The 7,500-nt window shown below is 52.2% G+C and overlaps 1 non-coding gene across 1 annotated transcript; it reads left to right on the top strand.

Moving 5' to 3' along the window:
* The first annotated feature begins 5,249 nt into the window (after positions 1-5,249).
* On the top strand, positions 5,250-7,158 carry LOC126443975 (small subunit ribosomal RNA). The gene has a single exon (XR_007582320.1). It is a non-coding gene; the product is annotated as a small subunit ribosomal RNA (ribosomal RNA).
* The last annotated feature ends 342 nt before the right edge of the window (positions 7,159-7,500 follow it).

Genomic DNA, 7,500 nt, shown 5'->3' with positions numbered 1-7,500 from the left:
GGACCGGCAATCACACCACCTGCACCCGTTCGTGCCCCACCCCAACCGCCCAACTCGCATCGCCAGCGGATGAACGGCGGACGTTTCCCGCACTCGTAAGGTGCAATTCACACCTATAACATGCGTTTCATGAAGAGATATTTCCAATATGCGACATTCCCGCTGTCCCTATTCATGAGCTGCGAGCTGTACCACGTACAAGCTACAGACGCGATCGCATTGCTCACTGTACGGATTCTCATGCTGAGCCATCAGCTAGGAAGCGCCCCATCCATGTCGGCACCCGTGGGCGTTGCACTCGCAGTCGCAAAAAACGCTGGGCAAATATATATCTCGGAAGAGTAACGACAGTCCGAGCCTCCTGGCGTTGCACTCGCAGCCGCAAAAAAACGCTGGGCACATATATGTCTCGGAAGAGTAACGACAGTCCGAGTCTCCTGCGTGGGAAGAGTCTTTCTAGGCCCTGACCCACGGGAAGGGTGTAGCTTCCCCCATCCCGGACATTTGACGTCGTCACACTACCGGTATTGACTAATAGACTGATTGCTGATAATCATTAGCCATACACTGGGGGAAACGGCCGACAGGGGCGGCAACATAGTGGAGCCGCAGTGTCACTAATGTACAGAGATAGAACAGTTTCGACTGGAACTAGAGTAACCGTATACACGGCACTGATTAGTAATAGATGCAGAGCCATCAGAATACAGATAATATATACAACCGTCCCTATACATGCTGAAAGACTCTGCACACAATGAGAACCACACGTCAGCCAGACACTCTTATCACACACTACTCTCTTATCACACACAATATCTAACCACCAGCATGGAAGAACATCCAGTGCATCCTCTCCGCCACATGACACAATCCACACTATCATTACCAGACCGGGAGGTCCACCCAGAAAACACAATATCCCACCCTTCCGACATCCGCACATTGCTCAGCTAAGCCACGAACACCCACACATGTCCTACACAGTGGTGCACCCAACATCACAATACTGCCTCCTGTCACAGCACACAAACAATGGCAGGAATGAAAGACACAGATCTGCCACAACCATGGAATCGGAGCGCCGCCTGTCATGAGCCAAAAGTGCATCCTGACGTGACAAATCGGATAATACCGCAGGCATCCAATTACGATAATCACTATCAACGAACCTGCCGCCCCCCCCCCCAATACACCTTTCCCTACAACAATGTGTATCTGAACCTACGCTATATCGTACCTTAACCTAACCTATATCGTACCTTAACCTAACCTATATCGTACCTTAACCTAACCTATATCGTACCTTAACCTAACCTATATCGTACCTTAACCTAACCTATATCGTACCTTAACCTAACCTATATCGTACCTTAACCTAACCTATATCGTACCTTAACCTAACCTATATCGTACCTTAACCTAACCTATATCGTACCTTAACCTAACCTATATCGTGCCTTAACCTAACCTATATCGTGCCTTAACCTAACCTATATCGTGCCTTAACCTAACCTATATCGTGCCTTAACCTAACCTATATCGTGCCTTAACCTAACCTATATCGTGCCTTAACCTAACCTATATCGTGCCTTAACCTAACCTAATTTGTGCCTTAACCTAACCTAATTTGTGCCTTAACCTAACCTAATTTGTGCCTTAACCTAACCTAATTTGTGCCTTAACCTAACCTAATTTGTGCCTTAACCTAACCTAATTTGTGCCTTAACCTAACCTAATTTGTGCCGTAACCTAACCTAATTTGTGCCGTAACGTAACCCATGTTGTGCCGTAACGTAACCCATGTTGTGCCGTAACGTAACCCATGTTGTGCCGTAACGTAACCCATGTTGTGCCGTAACGTAACCCATGTTGTGCCGTAACGTAACCCATGTTGTGCCGTAACGTAACCCATGTTGTGCCTTAACCTAACCCATGTTGTGCCTTAACCTAACCCATGTTGTGCCTTAACCTAACCCATGTTGTGCCTTAACCTAACCCATGTTGTGCCTTAACCTAACCCATGTTGTGCCTTAACCTAACCCATGTTGTGCCTTAACCTAACCCACGTTGTGCCTTAACCTAACCTACGTTGTGCCTTAACCTAACCCATGTTGTGCCTTAACCTAACCCATGTTGTGCCTTAACCTAACCCATGTTGTGCCTTAACCTAACCCATGTTGTGCCTTAACCTAACCCATGTTGTGCCTTAACCTAACCCATGTTGTGCCTTAACCTAACCCATGGTGTGCCTTAACCTAACCCATGTTGTGCCTTAACCTAACCCATGTTGTGCCTTAACCTAACCCACGTTGTGCCTTAACCTAACCCACGTTGTGCCTTAACCTAACCCACGTTGTGCCTTAACCTAACCCACGTTGTGCCTTAACCTAACCTACGTTGTGCCTTAACGTAACCCATGTTGTGCCTTAACCTAACCCATGTTGTGCCTTAACCTAACCCATGTTGTGCCTTAACCTAACCCATGTTGTGCCTTAACCTAACCCATGTTGTGCCTTAACCTAACCCATGGTGTGCCTTAACCTAACCCATGGTGTGCCTTAACCTAACCCATGGTGTGCCTTAACCTAACCCATGTTGTGCCTTAACCTAACCCATGTTGTGCCTTAACCTAACCCATGTTGTGCCTTAACCTAACCCATGTTGTGCCTTAACCTAACCCATGTTGTGCCTTAACCTAACCCATGTTGTGCCTTAACCTAACCCATGTTGTGCCTTAACCTAACCCATGTTGTGCCTTAACCTAACCCATGTTGTGCCTTAACCTAACCCATGTTGTGCCTTAACCTAACCCATGTTGTGCCTTAACCTAACCCATGTTGTGCCTTAACCTAACCCATGTTGTGCCTTAACCTAACCCATGTTGTGCCTTAACCTAACCCATGTTGTGCCTTAACCTAACCCATGTTGTGCCTTAACCTAACCCATGTTGTGCCTTAACCTAACCCATGTTGTGCCTTAACCTAACCCATGTTGTGCCTTAACCTAACCCATGTTGTGCCTTAACCTAACCCATGTTGTGCCTTAACCTAACCCATGTTGTGCCTTAACCTAACCCATGTTGTGCCTTAACCTAACCCATGTTGTGCCTTAACCTAACCCATGTTGTGCCTTAACCTAACCCATGTTGTGCCTTAACCTAACCCATGTTGTGCCTTAACCTAACCCATGTTGTGCCTTAACCTAACCCATGTTGTGCCTTAACCTAACCCATGTTGTGCCTTAACCTAACCCATGTTGTGCCTTAACCTAACCCATGTTGTGCCTTAACCTAACCCATGTTGTGCCTTAACCTAACCCATGTTGTGCCTTAACGTAACCCATGTTGTGCCTTAACCTAACCTATAATGTGCCTTAACCTAACCTAAAGTGCGCCGTAACCTAAACTATATTGCGCCTTAACCTGACGCACGTTGTCGCTGAACCTGCTCTGTAATTGTTATGCAACCCGTTAAAGTAGTGTAGTGTTGCCTAACCGCAACCCTCGCAATATAGTTCGCTACTCGCACTGCCCGGTCCCCTGTGTATCGCGTCATGTTAAACACCTTGCAGGTGTTGCTGACTTTCCACATGCTCCTGCTATACACTGTAGTGTGGATAGCAGCAGGACGTACATGCCCCCCCCCCTTCCCCCCTGCCTTCGCAAGCTGGTCGGTGAGAAGTTTGCATGTTCAATGCCCTTCGCATGCCGACGTACTCAGCCTACGTTGTGGTACGGCCTGTCACCTGTCCGCCGATGTACGCAAAACCCACAAACTGTACTGCACATTGCTCCGTATGTACTGAATGATACATCGTGGCCCATGTGACCGTATGACGACAGCGCCTAGCAACGGCGGACCATACAGTCCAAATATTGTGCACGCAGCTACGTGTCGTCTCCCTATAAGAGCTGGATTGCAGTGTGGTACGCCATACAGACGTGTGGGAGGAACGGACGCCCTGGATGGCGATCAGCATGAGCAGTCTGTTGATGTAGTGGAGCGTGTATTCGGACGTAGTCGTCTCTTCTCACACACCGTGATAGCATGTTGCACCGCGTTCCACATCTGCGACATGCTGCAGAGGCGGGCTGACAGTCGTTCGCGCAATGGACACCGCATACGTACGGGGTCTACCTTCCACGTGTTCTCTAGGCGTGCACATGTTGTTGCGTCTATGTGGGCAGACGTAGTGTGTTGTGACACCTGACACAGGCATGCAATACTCGTTGCAAATGGCGATGGACGTGTACGTTTGCTGGTGACGTTACGCAAATGAACAACCGGTAACCCGTTGTGGTGCGGTTGTTCTCGCTAGAGGTGAATCAGTGTTGGCGACGATCGGTCGAGCTATTAACCGGTTGTTTCAGGGATACCCACCATGCCCACGAACGTGAAAGGGGACCCACCATGCCCACGAACGTGAAAGGGGGATCTGGGTGTGAGGCGATACGCGGCGGTGGCTGGGTGGGACCGTCCCCGGCCGGTGAGGGGGGGCCGCCCGGCGTGCTGGCAGCGCGGTGCGTGGGCGCACGCGCTACAGCCGGCTGGTGGGGGCGGCCGGTGGCAGGCGCGCCGGCCGACGGACGCGGCAGGCGGCGCAGCTGCGCGCCGGCGCCCCCTGCTCGCGGCGCCTTGCGGCCAAAGTAGGTCCTCGCGGGCCCGGTGCGAAGCGCGGTGGCCATCTGCAGTGTGCTGGTCCGATTGAGGACTTTGTGCGCTGAGGATGCGCCGCCGCCCGGCGCTCGGCGCCGCGACGCCGTCTGCTGCTCGGTCGCCCCAGCGGTTCTCGCAGGTGGTTTGTATCGCAGCTGTGCGGACGTGTTGGCGCGTGCGCTGTGCTGGGAGAGTTCGCTTCGGCACCCAAGTAGGGCTTTTGTCCTTCTGTGGCGCTGGCGTTGGAGCTGCCGGTCACCGTAGGTGGCGCGTGTTGTCTCCCGCCGGCAATGCCACGACAGCACGCTCCCGGGCCTCTGTCGGCAGCGGCAAGCTCAGTTGGGAGCACGGGTGGTCGCACCTAAAGCGTCTACTCGCCTAACTCCGGGCGATTGCGCCTCTCTCGAACCCGACCAAGTACTTAGGACGGCGCTGCGCGCCGCCGGGACCTGAGAGGGTTTCGAGGTGTGTTGTGCAGGGGAGCTCAGCCTCCTCCTGTTTGCAGAATAATTGAGCGGACGCTTGCGTGTTCGCGCGGGCCCCCGGGACACACTCCCGGGCGGCCGGCTGCTCAGCTCTAGTTGACGCAGCTCCCTGGTTGATCCTGCCAGTAGTCATATGCTTGTCTCAAAGATTAAGCCATGCATGTCTCAGTACAAGCCGCATTAAGGTGAAACCGCGAATGGCTCATTAAATCAGTTATGGTTCCTTAGATCGTACCCACGTTACTTGGATAACTGTGGTAATTCTAGAGCTAATACATGCAAACAGAGTCCCGACCAGAGATGGAAGGGACGCTTTTATTAGATCAAAACCAATCGGTCGGCTCGTCCGGTCCGTTTGCCTTGGTGACTCTGAATAACTTAGGGCTGATCGCACGGTCCTCGTACCGGCGACGCATCTTTCAAATGTCTGCCTTATCAACTGTCGATGGTAGGTTCTGCGCCTACCATGGTTGTAACGGGTAACGGGGAATCAGGGTTCGATTCCGGAGAGGGAGCCTGGAGAAACGGCTACCACATCCAAGGAAGGCAGCAGGCGCGCAAATTACCCACTCCCGGCACGGGGAGCGTAGTGACGAAAAATAACGATACGGGACTCATCCGAGGCCCCGTAATCGGAATGAGTACACTTTAAATCCTTTAACGAGTATCTATTGGAGGGCAAGTCTGGTGCCAGCAGCCGCGGTAATTCCAGCTCCAATAGCGTATATTAAAGTTGTTGCGGTTAAAAAGCTCGTAGTTGGATTTGTGTCCCACGCTGTTGGTTCACCGCCCGTCGGTGTTTAACTGGCATGTATCGTGGGACGTCCTGCCGGTGGGGCGAGCCGAAGGCGTGCGACCGCCTCGTGCGTGCTCGTGCGTCCCGAGGCGGACCCCGTTGAAATCCTACCAGGGTGCTCTTTATTGAGTGTCTCGGTGGGCCCGGCACGTTTACTTTGAACAAATTAGAGTGCTTAAAGCAGGCAGCCCGCCTGAATACTGTGTGCATGGAATAATGGAATAGGACCTCGGTTCTATTTTGTTGGTTTTCGGAACCCGAGGTAATGATTAATAGGGACAGGCGGGGGCATTCGTATTGCGACGTTAGAGGTGAAATTCTTGGATCGTCGCAAGACGAACAGAAGCGAAAGCATTTGCCAAGTATGTTTTCATTAATCAAGAACGAAAGTTAGAGGTTCGAAGGCGAATCAGATACCGCCCTAGTTCTAACCATAAACGATGCCAGCCAGCGATCCGCCGCAGTTCCGATGACTCGGCGGGCAGCCTCCGGGAAACCAAAGCTTTTGGGTTCCGGGGGAAGTATGGTTGCAAAGCTGAAACTTAAAGGAATTGACGGAAGGGCACCACCAGGAGTGGAGCCTGCGGCTTAATTTGACTCAACACGGGAAACCTCACCAGGCCCGGACACCGGAAGGATTGACAGATTGATAGCTCTTTCTTGATTCGGTGGGTGGTGGTGCATGGCCGTTCTTAGTTGGTGGAGCGATTTGTCTGGTTAATTCCGATAACGAACGAGACTCTAGCCTGCTAACTAGTCGCGTGACATCCTTCGTGCTGTCAGCGATTACTTTTCTTCTTAGAGGGACAGGCGGCTTCTAGCCGCACGAGATTGAGCAATAACAGGTCTGTGATGCCCTTAGATGTTCTGGGCCGCACGCGCGCTACACTGAAGGAATCAGCGTGTCTTCCTAGGCCGAAAGGTCGGGGTAACCCGCTGAACCTCCTTCGTGCTAGGGATTGGGGCTTGCAATTGTTCCCCATGAACGAGGAATTCCCAGTAAGCGCGAGTCATAAGCTCGCGTTGATTACGTCCCTGCCCTTTGTACACACCGCCCGTCGCTACTACCGATTGAATGATTTAGTGAGGTCTTCGGACTGGTACGCGGCATTGACTCTGTCGTTGCCGATGCTACCGGAAAGATGACCAAACTTGATCATTTAGAGGAAGTAAAAGTCGTAACAAGGTTTCCGTAGGTGAACCTGCGGAAGGATCATTACCGACTAGACTGCATGTCTTTCGATGTGCGTGTCGTGTCGCGCAACACGCTACCTGTACGGCTCGCAGTAGCTGTGCGCCGCGTGCGGAACCACGCGTTCGTCTCAAAACTAACGGCAATGTTGTGTGGTACGAGCGCTGAAGCGCTGGAGCGGCTGGCCTGCGGCACCTGGCGCCTGGCGCCGGTTTTGAATGACTTTCGCCCGAGTGCCTGTCCGCTCCGGTGTGGAGCCGTACGACGCCCATCGGCCGTGAGGCCGTTGGACACTGAACGCTGGAACAGGGGCCGCCACACGCCTCAGTCCCGCCTATGCAACTGTCTTGAAAGAGATAGTGGAAACTA

The sequence above is a fragment of the Schistocerca serialis genome, unplaced genomic scaffold (genome assembly GCF_023864345.2).
Source record: "Schistocerca serialis cubense isolate TAMUIC-IGC-003099 unplaced genomic scaffold, iqSchSeri2.2 HiC_scaffold_207, whole genome shotgun sequence".
Classification (NCBI taxonomy): domain Eukaryota; kingdom Metazoa; phylum Arthropoda; class Insecta; order Orthoptera; family Acrididae; genus Schistocerca; species Schistocerca serialis.
The sequence above is the reverse complement of the archived record's forward strand: the minus strand, read 5'-3'. Positions and strand labels throughout refer to the sequence as shown.